The sequence below is a fragment of the Opisthocomus hoazin genome, chromosome 4 (assembly GCF_030867145.1).
Source record: "Opisthocomus hoazin isolate bOpiHoa1 chromosome 4, bOpiHoa1.hap1, whole genome shotgun sequence".
In the NCBI taxonomy this organism is placed as follows: Eukaryota; Metazoa; Chordata; class Aves; order Opisthocomiformes; family Opisthocomidae; genus Opisthocomus; species Opisthocomus hoazin.
Window position 1 is genome coordinate 54,168,329 of NC_134417.1, and position 22,311 is coordinate 54,190,639.

Genomic DNA, 22,311 nt, shown 5'->3' on the forward strand with positions numbered 1-22,311 from the left:
TGATAATAAATAGTACTATAATTGATTGTTGATAGAAACCCTTAAAATACATTTTTATGGTTGAAATGTACTTTGGATAAACAGTGTTCAGTTTGCCTATTAAAATAATTCACTATATGCTATGGTTTCTTTGAGTATTAAGGAAGTAGGACTTTTCCAACAGCAGTAATTGGTTGACACTGCTTGACCTTAACGCAAAGCTACAGTATTTAATGAACAAACGGAGGGAATAAAGTTTTGATAAATAAGGCAATTTTCATGAAACCTTTAGAAATATGCTTGAAGTCTTTTAGTGTTAGATTGACGGTTTCTCCTTTTGTGAAAAGAATAAGTGAATAATTTAAGGCTATATTTCATGTTTTCAGATCTTCATTCTGTCATATAAATAATAGACTGTGAAATGCAGCAGCTCCTGCATTCACAGATTTAATAGACCTATACAAGTGAGTATCTTACTCGATTTCTGGCATCTTAAAATACTCTTTTGTTCATATGTATACCTGAGAAGCAATGCAGAAGTGGGACATTTCCTAGACTTTCTTCAGTAACCAAATTCCATACTTTAAGCGTGCCGCACAGTATGTTTTTAAACAAATTGTTGTTGTTTGATTACTTTCAGTACAGCTTGATGTCAGTTTTAGTGTATTTAGTTTTTAATTCTGGTACAGTATTATGATGGGCAGATGTCAAAAAGCTAATACATGGCTATTCAAGACTAAACTGTAATTTAAAGTTTACTTAGGTAAATGAAAACACTGTGTGAAAACCATTCAGGTTGAGATCCAGCACAGAACTTTGAAACACCATTGGATCTTGATGAGAAGAGAATCAAATGTATCTACTAAAACAGTGAAATATCAAGGTAATTTATATGATTTGCTACATTTATTCTCAGTTATATAATTTCTTTTTGAGGAAAACAGTACTGGAGGAGGAAGAACAGAGAAAAGCAAAATTACGCTAGTTTCTTTTCTTTGTTTCCACTCCTTTTCCCTCCCCCTGCCCTATTAAATGGCTTTAGTTTAATGTATGTTGAAAGGATAATGAAATATGACTTGCTGAGAACAAGTGGCAAAGCAGTGGGATTTTTTTCATGCTCTCAGTCTTCCAAGCAGGAGCATAGTTCTAGGACTAGTGGACCAATGGAAACATTAAGACCCCCTTTGAAAGTGCATGCTACAGTGCCTGTTTCGTTAGCTGCAAAATGTAGCTTTCCTAAACACTTCCATTTAGACTTTCAAGTTAAATTGTTGCTTGCATTTTCTTCCTGATACCTGCTGCTTTCAACATTTGAGTAACTCTAGTTGTTAGGAGCCTTCTACTAGCATACGAGATGATGCCGAACTCTTGCTTTCCTCCATCGTATGTGGGCTTGCATGCATCTACACAAGTAAGGAAAGCTCTCTATGCATATTTTAAAGACTGTTTTCTGTAAATAATGTTCAAGAAGTCTGGCAAGATGGTCTGCCTTTGCCATGATATTGATTTTTGTAGTCCCCATGTAGGTTCCAGAGATGTCTAGTGTGGATCCTTCAGACAAAATGAGCAGTCTACATGAGGATGTCATCACTTTTGCTAAAATGCAGGCAGTTTGTTTCCTGTTTCTCCTTACTGATGCTCTCTAGTTCATGTAGTCAAGTTCCATTCTCTCTTACTTTTCAAGAAAAATAATCTTTGTATCTTGTGTCATGTTATACAAATCTTAACATAATCCTATATTCTCTTTTGTAAATTATTTCAGTAAATTATTCATATCTTTTTTTTTCATTTCCACTGATATAGTTTTCTTCATGTTCACAATAAGTCCGTCTTCTGACTTTAGCTAGCCCAAATGCATACATGGGGAGACATGCTTTTCCCGTTCTCCAAACTCTGTTTGACTCATACCTCAGAAAAGATCAATGCAGGGATGGAGATCATTCTACAATGTAACTTGTTGCAAACCAATATCGCAACTGTATGAATAATGTGAAAATCATTATACTGCACTGGTATGAAATACATTGTTGTTACCTCTGTTTTCAGAACTTATGTAGAGTAAGATTTTCTATTTCTTTTCTTACATAAAGATTATTTAAGCCATTGGCTGGGGATGTTTCTGTTGTTTCAGTAAGAATTTACAGGATTAGTATGTTAAATACATTGATCTTTCTAAGCAAACCAGTCGCTGGTTGGATCCAGCTGTGACTGAAATGACTTGTGATATCTGAGCAATACATTTGGTCTTATTCATTATTACTTCAGTACAAGACTGTCGTCTCACTGTACTAAGTCCTTTGCAGATATACATATTCACAGTTCTTTATATGCAGGCTTTGGTTTGTTTTAAGAGGAAAATGCGGAAAGGAAGGTATAAAAAGCAAAAAAAGGAAACAGGAAAGCAGAACAGCAAGAAAGAGCAGTAAAGAGACTTTGCTAATGGCTGTGTATAAATAATGCTGATGGTTGCTGTTAAATTCTGAATTGGCTACTGTTCTTTATTTAGTCAGTGTAGCTTCTTTTGCTTAATTTGTTAACACCTATAGAAATTAGAAAGAGGAGTAGTTGTGACAAATGGACTATGTAATCTGAAAATTGTATTTTGTCACATGTTTTAGTCACAAAACCTAGTTGAAATCAGTTGTCCAAACATTCACTTAACGTATTAATAAGTAATACAGGAATACTCTAACCCCTCTTGAATTAGATATATTACATCTTGTTACAAAGTTTAATGCCAGGCTTAATAACTCAAAGTATGCTCTAGAAGAAAAATATATTTATATGCCAGTATATTGCAATTAGGATGCTAATCCAAATTTTAAAAACCCTGCTATTTAGTTGGAACTGTTTAATATATTCACATGTAGACAAGTGTGTTTAATTTAATTTCTTAGAAGGAAATCCCCAAATTTATTTCTTTAAATTGAGTATGTTTTTTGTAGTTGTTTTCTAAATGCAATTTAGTTTGTTTTGACAACAGTGGTCAGGTTGCAAGAGCTATTTGGGTACTTGCCTGCAAAATCAGTGTCTTCTAGGACTTCTTTTTTTTTAATGTGTCTAGATGGTTGTATTCTCAGGTTTTCTAATGGAAACGCTGTAGAAACAGAGTAAAGAACCTTTTCAAAAAGGAAAGATAGTGTTTTCAATTCAACACTATTAGCTTTGCATATTTTTAATAGGAAAAACGATTTTCAAATAGCAATGTGTCTTATAGTTATGCAAATAGAGTATAATTATATCACAGTAGTTGAAAAATTCTGCATAGACATGTTTTAAAGTGATTTTTTATTTTTATTTTTTATTCTTGCTTTACAAGTGCATTTTCAAACTGTTAAAAGGAATATAATGAAAGGTAGATGGCTGATCGGTTGCTAGAATTTGATTTGTTAAAGTTTTCTTAGAACCATAGCCTTTAACATTTTTAGTGTGTTTATAACCAGCTGTAGTGTGCTATTGAACCTTGTACATTTGGGGGGTGAGTCTATTAATAATGAATTAACTGCTTCCTAGAAAATACATCTAGTAATATCAAGTTACTGTATTTTGTAAAATACACGTTTTTGAGAAGTTCAGTCATAGGAAGAGGAATTGAAAATAATGGTGATAAATAGTGAAGAATTGGAGCTTGATATAAATTTTAGGTTGAATACTGAAGAGGTCTTCATAATGCTCAAGTTACTGGACCTTGGAATTGTTTTCCAGATAGTAAAACTTCAGCACTCATGTCTTTTAAATCTATATAGCACTCTCTTTACCATTATTGACTTCTTAAAAATAAATTGAACCACGTGAACTTATCTTACATATTGTATACATCTCTTCTGTTACATAAGTATGCAAAATACTTATTTGACTTGAAAAAAATAATAGTGTCGGTCACTTTTTGTTACATGGAAATTTTCATAAGAAATCCAGTGACTTAGGTCACTGAATCTCTTTAGGTCAAACTGAATATTAAAAATGTTTTAGCATTTTTTCATAAAGCATCTTTATCCTTCATCCAAAGGTCAGTTTCAGAAGTCTGGTACCAGGACTGCTACTCCAGCTTCCTTGTTGCTGCTGGTGGCTGGGCCTTATCCCAATGCGACTTGACTGTTGAATGTGCAGAGAAAATAATTCTAACAACAACTGTTTCCTTTGGTTTTGAACACGGGCCACTATGTGAGTTATTTTTTCGATGTTCTAAAAAAAAAAAAGAATTATTTGCCTCATTTTCATTAATGTGATATTTACACTTTTAGCATTTATGAAAATGTTTATGATGTGTTTCCTGTAATTTTCCAAAAATTATTTTAAATACATTTTCTGTAAAATAACTATTTTGTTTTACAAACATAAGTGCTTTTGTCCCAACTTCACTACGTTAAACTTTAAAAAACAAGTGAAAATATTGACTACTGTCTGGTTTTAGAAGTGACGGATAACTGTATTGAAGTCTGCTTTCAACAGAACTGGTGAAACACAGACGGTGTTAGTGGGAGCTTTTCTTTGCTTTCTCCCATAATATGCCCTAAGTCCCAACCTGGAGGGACAATTTACTGTCTAATTCAAAGCTCTCCTTACATTAACAGCATGGCAGTGTTTAGTAATGATACAGTGTTTGCTGTTAAAGACTTGCCAATTTTGCCCTAAATAGCTAGGTTATATTCCCTCTGTTTAGTTTGGAATTACCTTGTGAATGTTAAGGTGATACTATTGAATTGTATGAAGGAATTAGCTGAAATCCTAGCAATGTAGATATAAAGTACTAACATTGGTCCACAGGAAAACACCAGCTCAAGCAATTAAAGGTTAGAAAACTCATTTTAACAGGAACAATTTTTTGCTTTCACTGGCTTCCGTCGGTGACTTTAATTAGTTATTTTTCCTTCATACTGCTCTGGATAATCTAAAACCATTTCTGAAGTGATTTTTTTAAGACATATATGTGCTTGTGTTTTTGTATGTATAGTTTCTGTACCTTTTAAGTATAGTTAGTTTTTTCTTGTGTTGCAGTAAAATACAGAACACTATGCAGTACATTAAAGAAATAGAGCCTATGCATCAGAACAATTTTCATGCCTCACTCAATTCTTAATGTAAATTAGTAGGAACATTGGTTATCCATTTGAGAAATTGAGTTGGTATAAAAATAAAAATGCACTTATGGTGTGTGGTGCTTTGTGTATCATCTTGGGAGTGTTTTGCTGTTTATCTGTCACTTGCATTAGAAAAAGCAGTCACTGGCTGCAGGTGACATTAAAAATTAAAGGTTAACCTCAATTTCTTTACTGACCAGACGTGGGGCAGAAAGTTCTTCTGAATGCATGCCTGAATTTTGGAACTGTCAAAAAAGTTGAGAAGTGAAGACTTGTGCTTTTGGTGGCTTACTCTTTTTGTGTGTGCATGTGTGGTTATATGAATTCATGATTTTCAAGTGTTTAGACCGTTTGTTATAGGGTATATCAAGATCATTTTTCTTTGCATCCAACTTTGTGAAATTAAAGAATGACATGATAATGCTATAGTGAATAATTATAATAAGCTCATTGTACTGAGCTACGTAATTTTGGGAATGTCTTTAGTTTATTACTTAGAAAAACTCATAAAAAATAGTTTTTTTCCTATTACTAGAGATTATGTGTCTTTCAAAAACTAGTTCAAATTGTGGAAAATTGCTTTAGCAGCCTTTAAGTATTCTGGTTAGCTCAATGTGTATTTAGTATAGCACAAGATCTATACACTCATGAACAAGCCTAGAAGATCTATCTTTAAGTATTAAGGCTTTTGATAAAGTTGGCTTCTGCCCCAGGGTGAGTTCAGAATGAGCCAAATTCGGTAGCGTAGTGCTTCCCTCCTCTTTTGCTCCAAGTTCTGGGGGCAGTGTTCAGACCATGAAGATGACTAGCTTCAGGCAGGTGGAGCTTCCGTGTAACCTGCCAGGTATCTTGCACTTGCAAAGTAGGTATTACACTTGTTCGGTGGTAGACCAGGCTGCAGGCAAGCCTTGATACTCAAAGCTTGGCTGCTGCTCTGACCTGCCGTTTCATCTCTTGATTTTACTTACCCATGCAATAACATAGTATGCATATAATCAATAGATCTGCTGCTTCTTGTTGGCTGCTGAGGGAAAGAAAGAAAAATTAAATTGCCTGCTCTGTGTCCATGATTAAAATAGACTGCCAAAAACTACCTGTTTTCTTTCCCCATCCCCCATTTGCTGAACGGTAGATCTCATCTGTCCTTGGCCGTTTTGCTGCTTACAGCTCTTCTGTATTAAGGAAAGCAATGAATATTGCTTTAGAAAAGAACATTGCAACTCATGTTTTTTAGGAACCCTAGTATTTCAGACATGTGTATAATTTGTTTTAAAATGATATGTCCTTGTGCTTGCTTCATAATAAGCTTGATACATTTGTTTCAAGGCTAGTATGCTGTATAGTTTTCAGACTTTGAATTAAATCATGTTAAGAATTCTTTGGCTGGAAAATGATGAGGTGCATTTCATGTGTTTTACTTATTATTCCTAATTTGTTAAATCTATATTTAAGACCAACAATTCCTCTGAAGACAAAATATTTTTGAATGCCAGTTATTCATTTTCCTGATTTTCCTTCTGCTTGAAATTATTCTGATCTTGTACAAGATTGGAGTTTCACTTAACACTTGCCAATTTCCTGTGTTTCAGATTTTTTTTTTTATGTCGACATAATAATGACACTGGTCAAACCAGTTTCAGTGTTGAAATAATTTATAAGGAAACCACTGTACTGTATAGCTTTAAACATAGTTCCTTTGACTTAAGGAGTAATTGAATCCCATATAATAGTTGATAATTGTTGACTTGTAGCCTGGCTCTAAAGTCTTCGTTTTATAAACTGGGTTATGAAACATCAGGAAACATGAACTGTATTTTTTAGAAGAAATATCTTGCATAATTAAATACTGTGGAAAGTTGTTATAATTTGAAATACAGTACTTTCTAAAAAGAAACCTTTAGGTGTATTTCCTTACAGGCTCTGGAATAGGTGGCATTTTGTAATTTGTCAGTTATTTCCCTTAAGTTCAAAGAAAATTCTGTCTCAGTCTAAAAAGCACTATCTGGTGACTTGCAATCATGTTACAGATGGCATCTTTTCTTAAACACCACAATAATCTCTGGTTTGTGGAGCAACTAAATTACCCAGCTACGCAGCTCATAGAGGTCATCACACATCTGTACGAGCAGAACATTTTAAGTCCTGAAAAAAAAAAAACAGAGACACATTCATTGCAAAGTTTCTGTTGTTGCTGTTCCTATAGTGTGGGTGATCCATATGCCTATCTTTAATATGTGGCTGTATTGCAGAGATCAGCTATAGAGAGAGAGATCCATAAGCTAAGGACTTTTTAATCAGATGTAGCAAAACTCGCAGGACATGCAGCTTCAAAACATGGAAGAACAGGTCCAGGATCAAGAGTTACTGTGCAAAGCACTAAAATCAAGTTATATCAGTTCCCCACAAGGGTACACAATAGCACCTCTGGGCTAGTAATTCCCATAGTTTTATTTTCAGTAGCTGTTAGATTGTGCTGGTGAAGAGTAGCACAACTGTGTGTTATTTGTCCATTCTCTTCTGACATTCATTCTTCTCTATTGGTACCATGTCAGGATTAATCCACTTTATGTAGCTGGTCCTCACTTGACAAAATAGGTACTGTTTCACATCCTTCCTGGTCCAAGTGCTGCTGGCAGTGGTCTTTGTTGACTGCATCTCCCTTGCCCCTGGCCCCTGGCAGGCTGCCCCATTTGCCTCCTGAGCCCCAGTTTGGGCAGCGTGGCTCTGAAGCTTGAGCTGGCTTTGAACACAGCCCAGCCAGTTCTGGCAGAGCTTTTTGTGTTGTTCTTCATGCCTGCTTTGTAGTTTGTTTTCATTTTAACCAGGAAACCAGCCTCGCGAGTTGGAGATCCCAGTACTAAGGAAGACCTTACTGCTACCTTTCAGTACTTAAAGGAGGCTTACGAGAAACATGGAGAGAGGCTTTTTACCAGGGCCTGTAAGGGGTAGGACTAGGGGTAACAGCTTTAAAATAAAAGAGGGTGGACTTAGACGAGGGTGGTGAGGCACTGGAGCAGGTTGCCCAGAGGAGTTGTGGATGCCCCCTCCCTGGCAGTGTTCAAGGCCAGGTTGGATGGGGCTGTGAGCAACCTGCTCTAGTGGAAGGTGTCCCTGCCCATGGCACAGGGGTTGGACTTAGGTGGTCTTCAGAGGTCCTTTCCAACCCAAAGCAGTCTATGATTCTCCTTGAGGACAGCAACATCTTGCCTTTGTTGTTACCTGCTTACTATGTGTCTCGTGTATTTTCATTATGTCTTCTCTTCTGCATCTTGATGCCTTTCAAACTTTCAGAAGCATCACACTGGTAACAAATGGTACTGCTTGAATCCAGTCAGACAAGTATTTGTGGTTTTTTCCAGTAAGGGGTGACTGCTAACTTAGGTGATCCTAAATGCTGATCAGAATATGTTAAATAAGAATTTGTTAAAGTTTTTTCTTAAAGGATTAAAAGTGGCAACCATGTTTCTGCATGAAGAAAACCGCGGGGGAGGGAGAAACTGTTGGGTTACCAGTGGTGTATATTTAAACACAAGATTGTAGAGATGTATGATTGTATGTTTGAAGTTATCCGTTTACTATAGATGTGACCATCACAGGCGCTTGTCTCTTATGTGTTCACAGCTATGATAATGTTCCAATAAAGTTTTAAGGAAAAAAAATTTCTAAAAAACTGGCTGCAACTTCCCTTGAAGGGGCAGGGATGCTATTTCGTGGCTGTCCTTGGTGCTTTTTCTTTTCCTTCTCTTCCTCCCCAAGAAATACCATCAGACTTAGAGAATTCTCTGCTTCTAGGACAAAATCTTAAGGAAGTTAACAGGATTTTAGTGCTTTTTACTCTTAAGTTATACTGATTTGAATGTCTGAACATGATACTGACAGGTGCCAGTGTGCAGCTGGAGCCCAGTATTAGGGACTGTATCTTCAGTGCAGGTAGCAATGTTGCTCGTTGTTGTGACTGGCCAGCATTTTTAATTAGATGGAAACCAGATGAATAAAGCCAAATTAAAGTGACAGTGATGACCAACTCCCTACTAACTTAAGACCACCCACACATTGCTGAGTGCTATTTATTCGATGAACTCGTATATTAAATATATAACTTTACACATTTCTTTAAGGTAATAGGAGCCAGAATGTTCAGAAGCTAGTCTTTATTATCTGTGTTCTATTGTATTTAAATAAATCAATATGAAACTTTATAGAACTCAGAACTTTCTGAGCAACTTCATGTGGTTTTATTAAAGGTTGCAGTGATTGATGTGCAGTACATGACTTCATATCAAAGACTTTCTCTGAGAACATTTCTATAGATTTACAGTTTTTAAAGAAGGATTAAAATCTTGCCATACACTTTTGCAGGGTTTTTCTCAATATTACGTGTATGATCCTGTAAGATCTTTTCTAATAAGCATCAATTTTGTAAGCATTCATTCTGGTACAAGTGGTTGAACTAGATTTGGGAAAAATGACTGAATGTTGTTTTATTAATCTTCAGGAGCATGCATGCTTTGCTATATTGAGGTTATATAAAAGCACAATCAGAAGGTTGCTTGTATCTTGAAAATTGCCTTATTTCTCTTCTTTTGTAAGGGACTTGCAGATCAGTTGCAATAATTTCTCTGTGTTATAAATGTTGTTCAAACTTTGTCTTGGGGCATTAACCTAGATTATTTTAAAATCCCAGAAATATACTCTATAGTCGGATCCAAGCCGGAGCCAAGAAAATGTTCCCATTCTCATGTAACTGCATTTGGCGAAGGAAAGAGAGGAGTAGAGAGGACAAAAGGAAGATGATGCTCGTCTCTTTAGCTGAAGGTATTCTCGCCATAAAATGTAGCAACAGAAAGTAGATCAAGACACTCTTGCTTGGAGACATTCATACCATCTGACAGGAAAGTGATTTGAATGAATTTAATATCCAGAAGCAACAGTATTTGTTCCCTGAGTAAATGGTAGGGAGACCTTAATTACACATTGCTCTTCAAAGCACAGATTGTACTTAGTTTCTTTTTTTGATCATGCAGACTCGGACTTTGGAAGGTATTTAACTTAAAGCAAATTTTCATGCTATTACAGAGTTTTCTCAGTATGAATACAAATACTTGAAATAAACAGGAATATAGTGAAGCTTTTTTGTTGTTTTAAACAAGCAGAAAAGTCATACAATATCTTCTGTTGGATTTTGGTTTTAAAAAATTGTAAAAAGCATTTACTTTGTAAATGTAAGTTTTGACAAAAGCAAAGGAAATTAATAAAATGTTTAAGTTGTGAATCAGCGTCTGGTTATTTCTAGTCAGGATTTAGTGCTCCAGTTGAGGATATTTTATAGTGTGAAACTTTGCTCTAGATGAATAGTGACCAACTAATTATGTAGCTGTATTCATTTCATATATTAAATGCATTTTGATGAATGAAGTGTAAATGTTGAATGAATTTGTAGTTATTTTTGTGCACAAAAACTATAGATATGAAAGTTGCATGGATTTGTAGCCTTTTGGGGGAAAACAATCATGTTTTCATTTTACTTCAATGCTTAGTTTTTAGCACAGAAATGTAATAGACTAACGTAAATAGAAAAACATTCTGATACAAAATCTTTTTCTCATTCCAAAAGATAATATATTATATCATTAAAAGATTAACTATTTCATATCAAAAAGAACATTCTAAAATTTAGCAAATTTCTTCATTCATGACATCAGTTTATTTTTACTCTACACAGGGATCAGCCTTATGCTTCTTGATTGTTTGAAAAGAAAATTTGACCAATGTAGTTTTCTTAATCTATCTGATACTACTCTTCTGATGGAATGCTTTCTTGAATATATCATTAATGGGCAAACTTAAAATGCAAGAACCTGAAACACAGAAGAATTCTTGCACAGACTTCTTTGAAGAATTGTGGTAAAAGCTATATAGAAGACTTTTGTCAGTATTTAAATAGTTTTCAGCATCTTGTTTCTTGTGACTATTTTAATTTTTTAAATTAATGTTGAGATTAGCTTAAAGTTTCAGTATTTTCTCCATGGCAAATATTAGGGAGTGCTATTCGATTGAATTCAGTGTTTCCTGTACAAACAAACTGTGAGTTTGGGAAAGTCTCCTCAAGTTCCCTGAAGGTTTTGCTGCTCAAAGTCCCACAAAATAACTGTCCCTGTATTTTAGGATGATAAGGTGAAGCAATTTTGCTGATGGCACAAAAATGGGAGGAGTGGCTCATACACCAGAAGGCTGTGCTGCCATTCAGCGAGACGTGGACAGGCTGGAGAGTTGGACGCAGAGGAACCTCATGAGATTCAACAAGGGCAAATGCAGGGTCCTGCATCTGAGGAGGAACAACCCCATGCATCAGTAAAGGCTCAGGGCTGACCTGCTGGAGAGCAGCTCTGCAGAGAGGGACTTGGGTGTCCTGGTGGATGACAAATTAACCATGAGCTAGAAGAGTGCCCTGGTTGCCAAGAAGGCCAATGGGATCCTGAGGTGCATTAAGAACAGTGTGGCCAGCAGGTCGAGGAGAGATTCTCTTCCCCCTCTACTCTGCCCCAGTGAGGCCCCATCTGGAGTACTACAAGGAAAGGCTGAGGGAACTGGGCTTGTTCAGCCTGAAGAAGAGAAGGCTGAGAGGGGACCTTATAAATGCCTATAAATATCTTAAGGGAGGTGTCAAGAGGATGGGGCCAGACTCTTTTCAGTGATGCCCAGCAACAGGACAAGGGGCAATGGGCACAAACTGAAGCATAGGAAGTTCCGTCTGAACATGAGGAGGAACTTCTTCCCTCTGAGGGTGACGGAGCACTGGAACAGGCTGCCCAGGGAGGTTGTGGAGTCTCCTTCTCTGGAGACATTCAAAAACCCGCCTGGACAAGATCCTGTGCAGCCTGCTGTAGGTGACCCTGCTTCGGCAGGGGGGTTGGACTAGGTGATCCAGAGAGGTTCTTTCCAACCCCTACCATTCGATGATTCTGTAATCACAGAATCACAGAATAGTAGGGGTTGGAAGGGACCTCTCTGGATCACCTAGTCCAACCCCCCTGCCGAAGCAGGGTCACCTACAGCAGACTGCACAGGACCTTGTCCAGGCGGGTTTTTGAATGTCTCCAGAGAAGGATACTCCACAACCCCTCTGGGCAGCCTGTTCCAGTGCTCCGTCACCCTCAGAGGGAAGAAGTTCTTCCTCATGTTCAGCTGGAACTTCCTATGCTTCAGTTTGTGCCCATTGCCCCTTGTCCTGTCGCTGGGCACCACTGAAAAGAGCTTGGCCCCATCCTCCTGACACCCACCCTTCAGATATTTGTAGGCATTTATAAGGTCCCCTCGCAGCCTTCTCTTCTTCAGGCTGAACAAGCCCAGCTCCCTCAACCTCTCCTCGTAGGGGAGATGTTCCAGTCCCCTCACCATCCTCGTAGCCCTCCGCTGGACTCTCTCCAGTAGCTCTTCATCTTTCTTGAACTGGGTAGCCCAGAACTGGACAGAGTACTCCAGATGGGGCCTCACCAGGGCAGTGTAGAGGGGAAGGAGAACCTCCCTCGTCCTGCTGGCCACACTCTTCTTGATGCACCCCAGGATCCCATTGGCTTTCTTGGCAGCCAGGGCACACTGCTGGCTCATGGTTAACCTGTCGTCCACCAGGACACCCAGGTCCCTCTCCGCAGAGCTGCTCTCCAGCAGGTCCACCCCAAGCCTGTACTGGTGCATGGGGTTGTTCCTCCCCAGGTGCAGGACCCTGCACTTGCCCTTGTTGAACCTCATCAGGTTCCTCTCTGCCCAGCTTTCCAGCCTATCCAGGTCACGCTGAATGGCAGCACAGCCTTCTGGTGTATTTACCACACCTCCCAGTTTGGTGTCGTCAGCAAACTTGCTGAGGGTACATTCTAACTCTTCATCCAGGTCGTTGATGCAGAAGTTAAACAAGACTGGGCCCAGTACTGACCCCTGGGGGACACCACTTGTCACCAGCCTCCAACTAGACTCAGCGCCGCTGATGACAACCCTCTGAGTTCTGCCATTCAGCCAGTTCTCTATCCACTTCACCGACCACTCATCCAGCCCACACTTCCTCAGCTTCCCTAGGAGGATATCATGGGAGACTGTGTCGAAAGCCTTGCTGAAGTCAAGGTAGACAACATCCACGGCTCTCCCTTCGTCTACCCAGCCAGTCATGTCATCGTAGAAAGCTATCAGATTGGTCAGGCATGATTTCCCCTTGGTGAGTCCATGCTGACTACTCCTGATAACCTTCTTTTCTTCCACTTGCTTGATGATGGCCTCCAGGATAAGCTGCCTCATCACCTTTCCCGGGATGGAGGTGAGGGTGACCGGCCTGCAGTTCCCTGGGTCCTCCTTCTTGCCCTTTTTGAAGACTGGAGTGACATTGGCCTTTCTCCAGTCCTCGGGCACCTCTCCTGTCCTCCAGGACCTCTCAAAGATGATGGAGAGTGGCTCAGCAATGACATCCGCTTGGTAGCCGTAATTCGCACCAGTACTGCAGTGATACCCCTACTGACTTCCCTTTTTCCAGGCATTCTGTAGAAACTTAGGAAATTTAGTGCTTTACATACAAAATAAATTGATTTAAGTAATTGCAGAAAGGGAAGTGGTACTGCCTTCCTACAGAGACAGGCTCAGGATTTGGGTCATTGTCAGAGTCCATACGTTCTCTACTTGCGAAACTGGAAAATAAACTTGAAGCTGTTTTGAGATTCATTTTTGTTACATGGTACAAAGGTAAGAGTGACCAGAAAAGTCACTGTTCTTTTAAAGGGCTTCTCTTTACAATCCGTGTGTGGAAAGTTGAGTCTTCTAATGATTACACGTTGAGTAGCTTGAAAAATGACATACATAAACAGCAATTTCATCATCATATGCAGGTCTGACCTGAATCATCTTACGTGCTCAGTTTTGCTTCCTTAAGATGAGTAACATTTCTTCATTCACATAGCAGTTCTCAGGTATCAGGGAAACAACTCTTTAAAAATAACATGCATCTGAGACTGTGGTAGTTTGAGAACTGTTTCGTTAAATGTATTTGCATTTACAGTCTGAAAATTCCATACTAAGCTCTTACCAAAAGAATAAGATAAAGTTCCTCATTTCAAAATAAGTCAGAATACTTGGACCAATTTGATGTGACAGTTTTTCATTCTGGAAACATAGGTTTTGTGGGGGGTTTTTTTGAGTCAGATTTACATGTTAAAAGATTAAAAGAAATACTTACCTGACCATCACAGAAAAATCCTGACAAAGTGTTCCTAGAAATACGCAGGTTTTGTGTGTAAGTGTATATTTGTTAAGACAGATATGAGAGGTGAATATTCTTCTTAACTGAAAAGTTAATTTTCCACTCTGAGGATCTTTAAAAATAATTCTATCCATTTGGCGGAGTGATAGCTTATTTAATGAAAATTGATATTTTGGAGTTTTTCGTTCTTGTGTAACATCTGTAAACATGTTCCCAAACTCTACATGCAGTTCTGTAATTAACATAGTGTTTCCATGGCATTTTGTCAATGAATAGGAAAAATATTATTTATGCAGACGGGGAAAAAATTTCATTTTTATCAGCAATACAGTTTGATTTTGGTGGGGTTAAAATAGAAGCCATCAATGTGAACTTTGGTTTTCATTACCTTCCTACAAATCTCTGTAGATTTTATATACTCTGAATGAGCAGTGAGGTGTAGTCCAGCACCCTGTCTAAACAGGGGTAAGATCAATTTAGAATCAAAGCATTTTTTCCTTTTACAGAAGATCTGTACCTCTCGGATCACAGCACTTAGTTTCTTTATTTTTCATTGGTGTTTTCTCTCCATATAATGTACAGGGGAAGTTAATGATGAAAGAGTAGTAAAGTATTCATTGAAACTGAGAATTATAGTATTTGCAAATGTAAAATCATAATTTACATAAATGTTATAGGGAATAACGTTATGAATGTAAATATGCCTTCATCTATTCTCAGTCTTATAATGCCATTCGTTGTCCAGTGGGAGATGAAGAGTGATGTTGAGACTGCCATTTAACCTATTATAGCAGCCTAAAAAACTAAATATCCTTGATGTAAATATGAGGTGGGAAAAGAATATTCATCTCCATTAAGTGACATAAAAAAAATGGAAAGAATAACAGGCGGGTGGGTGTGCATTAAGCAGTGAAATCCCTAAATTCGGACTCTAATTATAAGCACAAGGACAATTGCCTCCCACTTACTTAAACTGTTATGGGTTTTTCAGACAGAAAATATGCTTCATAGTTCTTCAGGCACCAAATGTGGATTTTTTTGCATTCTTTTTCATCTGATACATGATTGCTTCTCCCCTGCTACTAAATAAGGGCCCAATACTAAAAACCTGAGTTTATGTTTTCCTTGGTAAGATTAGGTCTTTAGGCATTTTTCTGTGTCTTGTAAGGAAGTCCTACCCATTTTATGTGCCATAAGCTAGTGTTGCACTATTACATACAGATTACTTAAGGCAATTATTTTAGCTTTGATTTTTGTGCTTCATATTAATGTTAGGTAGACCTGTGGATAACCAGTGGCTGATTAACCTGTTGCACTGCACAGGACACTCTTTCCTAAAATTGTTTTTATGTTACATTAAGTAAAGTAATTTTTTTCATATTGAGTAACTGGGGAAAAGTATGCACATCTTTGACATAATACAAGGTAAAGATTTAATTCCATTTTCTTAAATCAAAATCATTACTTCACCTTTAGCTTGATATTTAAGATACAAAAGGAGGTGCATTATGTCTCTAGTTAACCTGATGTTAAGATGTTGCATTTCTAGATTGAATTTGTCTGATTTTGTGTTTCAACAATTGTGTCTTACTGTCCTTTTCTATGCTTGATTAGACAATTATGGACGATTAAATCTTTTCCATATGTAGCAAGTTGTAGATCTCAATCAAGTCACCTCTAATCTTATCGTAAATAAACTAAATATACTGATCTTATATCTCTCTCTCACACACACACACATAATAACAAGAAACTTTTCCTGATTGTAATTCTTGTAACTCCTTTTCGGGCCCTTTCAATTTCAACTTTCTTTTAAATTAAATATACTAGGCCTGGTTATGGCATTCCAGTGATGCCATATGTGCAGATAATTTCAGGTCCTTAGTACTACCATATATTTCCCTGTAATGCACCCAGGGACTGTTTTTAGCTTCTTAGCTACAGCGACATAGTAAGAGCAAAAAAAGCAGCAGTTGGTTATTTACCATGACTTGTAAGTTCTTTAGGGATTCACTGCTTTCTAGGATGTAATCCTTCATTTTATGTGACGTGTCTTCTATGTTCTTGATGTTCTTGAGGTAGATAAATGAAAATAATGTAATTTCTACACTGAGATTTACTTAATTTGTGCATCTTATTGGGAGGATTTTTACTTATTTCAGTCGTTATAGAACTCCAGCTTTTCCCAGAACAGTGAAGAGTCAGTCACCAGATTTTATATGTATTTTGTGTGATTGATATTTTAAGAGAGACAATAAAGAGGACTTCACAAGGCATTAGAGCATTAATACAACACAAACAAGGCTTATAATGTGTTTAGCTTTTGCTGATAAATAATGATACAGCAAAAAAGCACTCTTCTACAAGACTGCTTTTAAGATCCAAGGGAACTAGATGAATTGTTAAGAATAATAGATAGCATATCTTGGATTAATTTTTTTAGATTTGTTTTTAGGAGTAGAAGCACAAAAATCCTGTCTTAATCTTTCTCTTTCTTTTAGGTATGCTGCGTATTTAGCTTTTAGTAACTTGTAATTTAAGATCACAGTTATTAGGTGTATTTCTGCATTTTTATATATCGCTCCCAGATGCTACAGTATTAGTTTTTATCACTGCATATTTTATGAAATGTCAGCCTTCTGTTGGCTGTTCACGCAGCATTGTTAGTGATCAAAGCCACAACATAAAGGAGAAGAATCTAAACAGTTGGCTTATCTTTGTCCTTCATTGTGACACAATACCATAAAATTACTTTACTATATAAAAGACAAGTAAAGCTTCGTGTAGCACACTCTGAAAAGGCGAACTTTTTGTTAGGCTCAACAAAATAGATGAACTCTTATCGGTCATATTTTGTGCAAGGAAGGTAAAGTTAGCAATGGTATCTTTCAGTTTGGAAACAATTTTCATCTTTTCCTGTCTTTTTAAAGCTCAGTAGTCTTTTTTATATTAAAATGCTATTATAAATCTATCCATAAAAACTTTTTGAAATGGAAGAAATGTTGTGCCCTTTAGAGTAATCTGTGTGGTGTGTTTTGGAGCTTCTCTGGGATACAATTAGTCAAGGCATGCTGTATCATTTGAAGACTGATAGTGGGGAAGATAATAGTCTTTACATTATGAAAACTGCTGGTGATTTTCAAGTATATTTGCCTTTTGTTTTTTCATGTGTGAGATTATTTTGAGTTTATCTAAATTTCTGGTTAAAAATATCAGAACAAATATCAGTCAGCCTTAATTTTTCTGCTTGGCTAAGTGAGTTGAGTATCAGGACTGAAGTAATAAAGTAGGAGAAACTCTACAAGCTCTGGAGATATTCTATAGGAATAAAAATCTTGAATGATTTTGATCAGCTGTTGTGTATGCCCTGCACAGCAGTTGGTTCAATCAATTTTATGTTTTGGGATGGTTTTATTAAAATGAGCTGCTGCTTTCAGTAAATCATTGTAAAGATGCTAGCTTTGTATATACTTTTGGGGGACCTGCAGCTTTACCAATGCAGTCTCTCAGTATAAACATACTTAAGCCTGCTCACCAAGAGTCTGGGCTGAATTAGTGACCCCCTTACAATGTGGAGTATTTACCAGGACAGGACAGAACATGAAAAAGGAGTCTTGTGTGATAGTGGTGGAGACAGAATAGAAAGTAATTCTATCATGTTGTGGAGGTGAAAGGGAGGCATGATAGTAAACAAAGCTCTCGACAGTATCTCTTGTAAAAGAAGATGGTGCACACAAAATTTGATAGAGCGTGTTTGTGTTTGCCTTTCCAACTGGTGGTATCGTCATGCTTTTCAGTAACTTGTATGCGTGTATTCTCTCACAGAGTGTGACCATATTTTGACAGATGCTTCAGAAGTTTAGAACAAACTAACAGTGGTATTTTTCTGCATGGCGTTGTGATCAAGGTGGCCATATTCATCCATTTTTACTTAAAATCTGGCACTGAGAGAGATCATTCCCATGTACATTCAAAGGTTTATTTACTTCTCTCTTGATGTGCTTTGAAAATACAATGGGTAGAAAAACTTCTGTCAGGTGAGTTAAGGTTGAAGATGTTTAGTATATCAGAAGCATTAATTAATTATTTTTATTTAATTAATTTTGAAAGCTGGAAGTTGGAAAATCAAAAAATTCTGACAGTAATAAGAAGTTAATTCCGTCAGCTACCTGACACTTGTGTGCTCAGTTCGGGTCATCCTTCCTGTATGAAAATGGCATCACACAGAGTCAGTTCTCCTCAGCCTCCCTACCAGCGTCAAGTTTGATAAGCTTGAGATCCTTCTCCTACCCCTCACGACTGCAAGGGCTGAAAGTGCAAAGCTACAGAGCTATTCCCCATCTTTCTCAGACAAGGCTGTTTTATAATCTGTTTCTGTTCTGATTTATTGAAGAAGTAGATCTCCTGTTGTACAATTTCATTCACTGGTTACCTGAGAAGGTGAATTTTACGTGTCATATCCAATGGGATTCTGGTTTGCTGAAGCAGGCAGAAAAATCTCCAGCCTGACCTGGCTGTGATGAGGGATTTGGAGTCAACAGAAAGATGGTGATGGTTATAGCAAGCTTACTGTCCGCAGGTGGAAGATCTGTGCTCCTAGGAAACAAAGATGTATGAGGTTGTGTAAGCAGTCCTTTAGATGCCTGTGAATCAGGGGGCCAAATGTGTTGTCCCTTCTCCTTGCAAGTCCAAAAGAAATGTAGATGAACACGGAGAGAAGGCAGAAAAGAACGATGACAGTCTTTATAGAGTGAAGTGATTTTTTTCGTTTGTTGATCTTAGTACCGTGATCAGAGGTTTCAAAAGTCTGTAGTTGAAGGGTGAATGTTTTGTTCAAGGCTGCTTTTTATTTTTACGTCTAAGACTGCTTCAACCACCTGACAAGATAAACAGATGCTAAAGATACTTTAAGAGCTGAAAACATGGAAAGTTTACCAGAGCAGGTTCTCATATCTTTACACTGGTGAATCTCTTTGATTCTCTGACCAACCAGTCATGCGTTATTAAATGCTCAACTTTCACGTACCCATTTGCAAAACTAATATACATGGATTCCACAGTGGCCAAAAGTCATGTCAAGTCTTGATGAAGAGTAATACATAGTTTGAAAGATGTGACACTTGTTTCTGTAATTGGTGCTCTGTGGTGTACAGTTTCAATCTTTGCATGAAGAGGTAGTGAAAAGGTGGGATGATAGCTCTTTGTTAATATACTGATAGAATCAAGGTAGGTTGTTGCCTTTAAACCTGATATTCTTGAATCTTGATGTGCACTCATGCAACTGATATGCTTTGGAAACTTAATTTCACTTTACAGATATATTGTATGTGTGTATGCTCAAAATATGTTGTAGGTTGGCCCTACAATTTGTGAGCATGTAACCTTATTTCCATAGAAAAACTTTTATGAGACTGTTGATGATGTTTCCCAGTTGATTGCAAAGGCATTCTTTACTAGGTAAATGAATGCAGAGGCTTGTTGAGCTTGCAGACAATGCTAGCACCACAAAACCAAAGGTTTTTCAGCTCTTTGTTAATGCACAGATATCCTCAAATCTCTAACCCGAGGGTGATAAATGTAACTGACAGATAAAATTGAGTCAAATTCATAGTCAGAAATTTCTTAATAAGATTTAAATTGTTAGTTTGGACTTGATTCCCTGTCGATGAAAACTGTGTTTCTGAAATGTAGCTATACTAGTTTACGCAAGGGATATCACAGTGCTTTTACCTGCGGGATGTTGTAGTCAGGTTGCTGTTCTGTGCTGCTGAAAGCTCAGTGAAGGTGAGAAGTGCTTATAAGCAAACTTGTGTACAGGAGATGTTAAGTTGTAGCCATGTATTTAAGGACTTGATGTTGACACAATCCTGTCTTATTAATAACATGCTAAACTATTTTGAAACACTTGCAGTTCCATTTTTTTGCGAGCGTATGTCTGTGGACTGCTAGGATGGGCAAATGGAAAAGTCAGTGAACTTCTTAGGAAGCTGTCTTCAGTATACCTTTTTATTTAATATGCAGATGATGATGAGCACAGTGGGAACTGTGAGTGTTGGCTTACCTGCAAGAGTTAAGATACTTTCATGGTAACAGTAGAATAATTCATATTTTACCAAAGTTGTAATTCAGAATTTACTGGTAAAATTTAAAGCACAGGTGCTAAAGACACTTTTTTTTTAAATACAGAATCTAAAGTATAGCTTAAATGGAAGCTGTTGGAAATTCTCCTAACTCAACTTTAAGCTGTGTCATATAGTGCCATCTTCCCCTCCTGTTTTTTCCCTGAAAAAAACTACAGAATCATAGACCCTTAGAATGGTTTGATTTGGAAGGGACTTCAAAGATCATCTAGTTCCTACCCACATGCCATGGGCAGGGACACCTTCCACTAGGCCCCATCCAGCCTGGCCTTGAACCCTTCCCTGGAGGGGGCATCCACAGCTTCTCTGGGCAACCTGTTCCAGTGCCTCACCACCCTCACAGTGAAGAATTTCTTTCTTATGTCTAATCTATATCTACCCTTTTTTAATTTGAAGCCATTACCCCTAGTCCTATCATTACATGTCCTTGTCAAGAGTCCCTCTCAAGCTTGCTTGTAAGCTCCTTCAGGTACTGTAAGGCTGCTGTAAGGTAGCAATCCATCCTCTGCCCGGCCTGTATTTGTGCTTGGGATTGCCCCGACCCATGTGCAGGATTACCCTCAAGGGGAAGCAATTCTGCATACAGAAGTTTCCCTCTATTCTCTTGCAAGTGAGGAAAAACTGCTATGCTTCAGATTTTGTCTCGATAGTTTTGTTGGTAGTGACTGTAATGATGCCTCCTTAATTTATAGTGAAAGTACTGACTTACGGTGTAAAAAAAGTTCAGTGATGTAATGATACTTGTGTGGCATCTGAGAAAATCTTTACTGAAAACCTTGTCCTATACCTAGAAGTTCAAATACAGACCAGTGGAATTTGTAGTGATGCTACAAGGTGCTAGTTCATAAAACCTTGCAAATTTGTGTCCAACTCAGATATGCAAAGGGGGTGATATTCTGGCTGTTCCATCTGAGGAACAGGAGCTTGCTGGTCAAGTCTTTCACCAAAGTGAGAGGGGCAGGATTGAAAGACAGGCTTGGGCCTCTGGGATTTGTGAAGAAGCTATCTACAGGCTCCTGTAGAATTGTTACTAAAGAAGTAATCTGGCCAACTGAAAGAGGATTTTGCAACAAGGCAGTGCTTTGTAACTGGGGCAAGACTGTGAGGATTAATGTTTTGTTTTGATGCATTAATAGATCCTAGTTTACGCTTCGTACAAATCTATATTTGTGAGGGTTCAGGCTGGTAGCATTCCTAGTGTTAAAAACATGCAAAGGTAACGAAGGGTGCTTATAAAGCTTAAAACAACTTTGAATTGCTTCAGTTTAGAGGATATCAACAGAATGCTGAAGAAATATTAATATCTCACAAGTTGTGGCTGTATTAAATGTCCACCTTGCTCACAGAATGCGTGCTGCTAAGCTCTTCCATTGAAATGCTGGCAAAGGCCCACACTGCAGCTTCACTGAAGTCCACCCCAACTGTAGTAATTGTAGTCGTGAGATTGCAGTCTTTATATATTCATCAGATGCACTTTGGTTTAGTTGTGATATTAAAATGAGGCAAATTACTATTTGGGTATAAATGGAGAGTTGATACTCCTAATTTTTATTGTACTCTGAGAGGATTCCTATTACAACCCAAGGTTGAATATTTTTTTGAGAGTGTTCAAAAGAAATTTAACATATCCAACTTCTGATTTGGGGACGATAAACACAAGTGGTTCTCTTTCATAGCAACAGAGAAGGTTTCTATTTTAAAATATGTATGTGTCTGAGGTTGCAAAGGGGCTAAAGAAGAGAAAGATAAATGTTTCCTGCATTTAACTGGCATGCCATTCATGTCAGTTAAAGAACAAGTTGCTTAAAGGTGGGAGATGCACTGCCTTTCAGGGCTCCTTTTCGTATCACTTGCCAGTCAATGGTGTACTATG

General features: G+C 37.7%; 1 protein-coding gene across 4 annotated transcripts in view; it reads left to right on the forward strand.

The window, feature by feature from the left end:
- The window catches only part of TBC1D5 (TBC1 domain family member 5), a 326,766-nt gene that overhangs the window by 63,276 nt on the left and 241,179 nt on the right, over nucleotides 1-22,311 (forward strand). Inside the window, exon 7 of one of the 4 annotated variants that reach the window (XM_075419055.1) lies at nucleotides 3,989-4,143. The exons of the other annotated variants lie outside the window; for them this stretch is intronic. The gene's annotated coding sequence lies outside the window, so the exon portion shown is untranslated. The remainder of the gene's footprint in view (nucleotides 1-3,988; nucleotides 4,144-22,311) is intronic. 4 annotated transcript variants of the gene reach the window in all.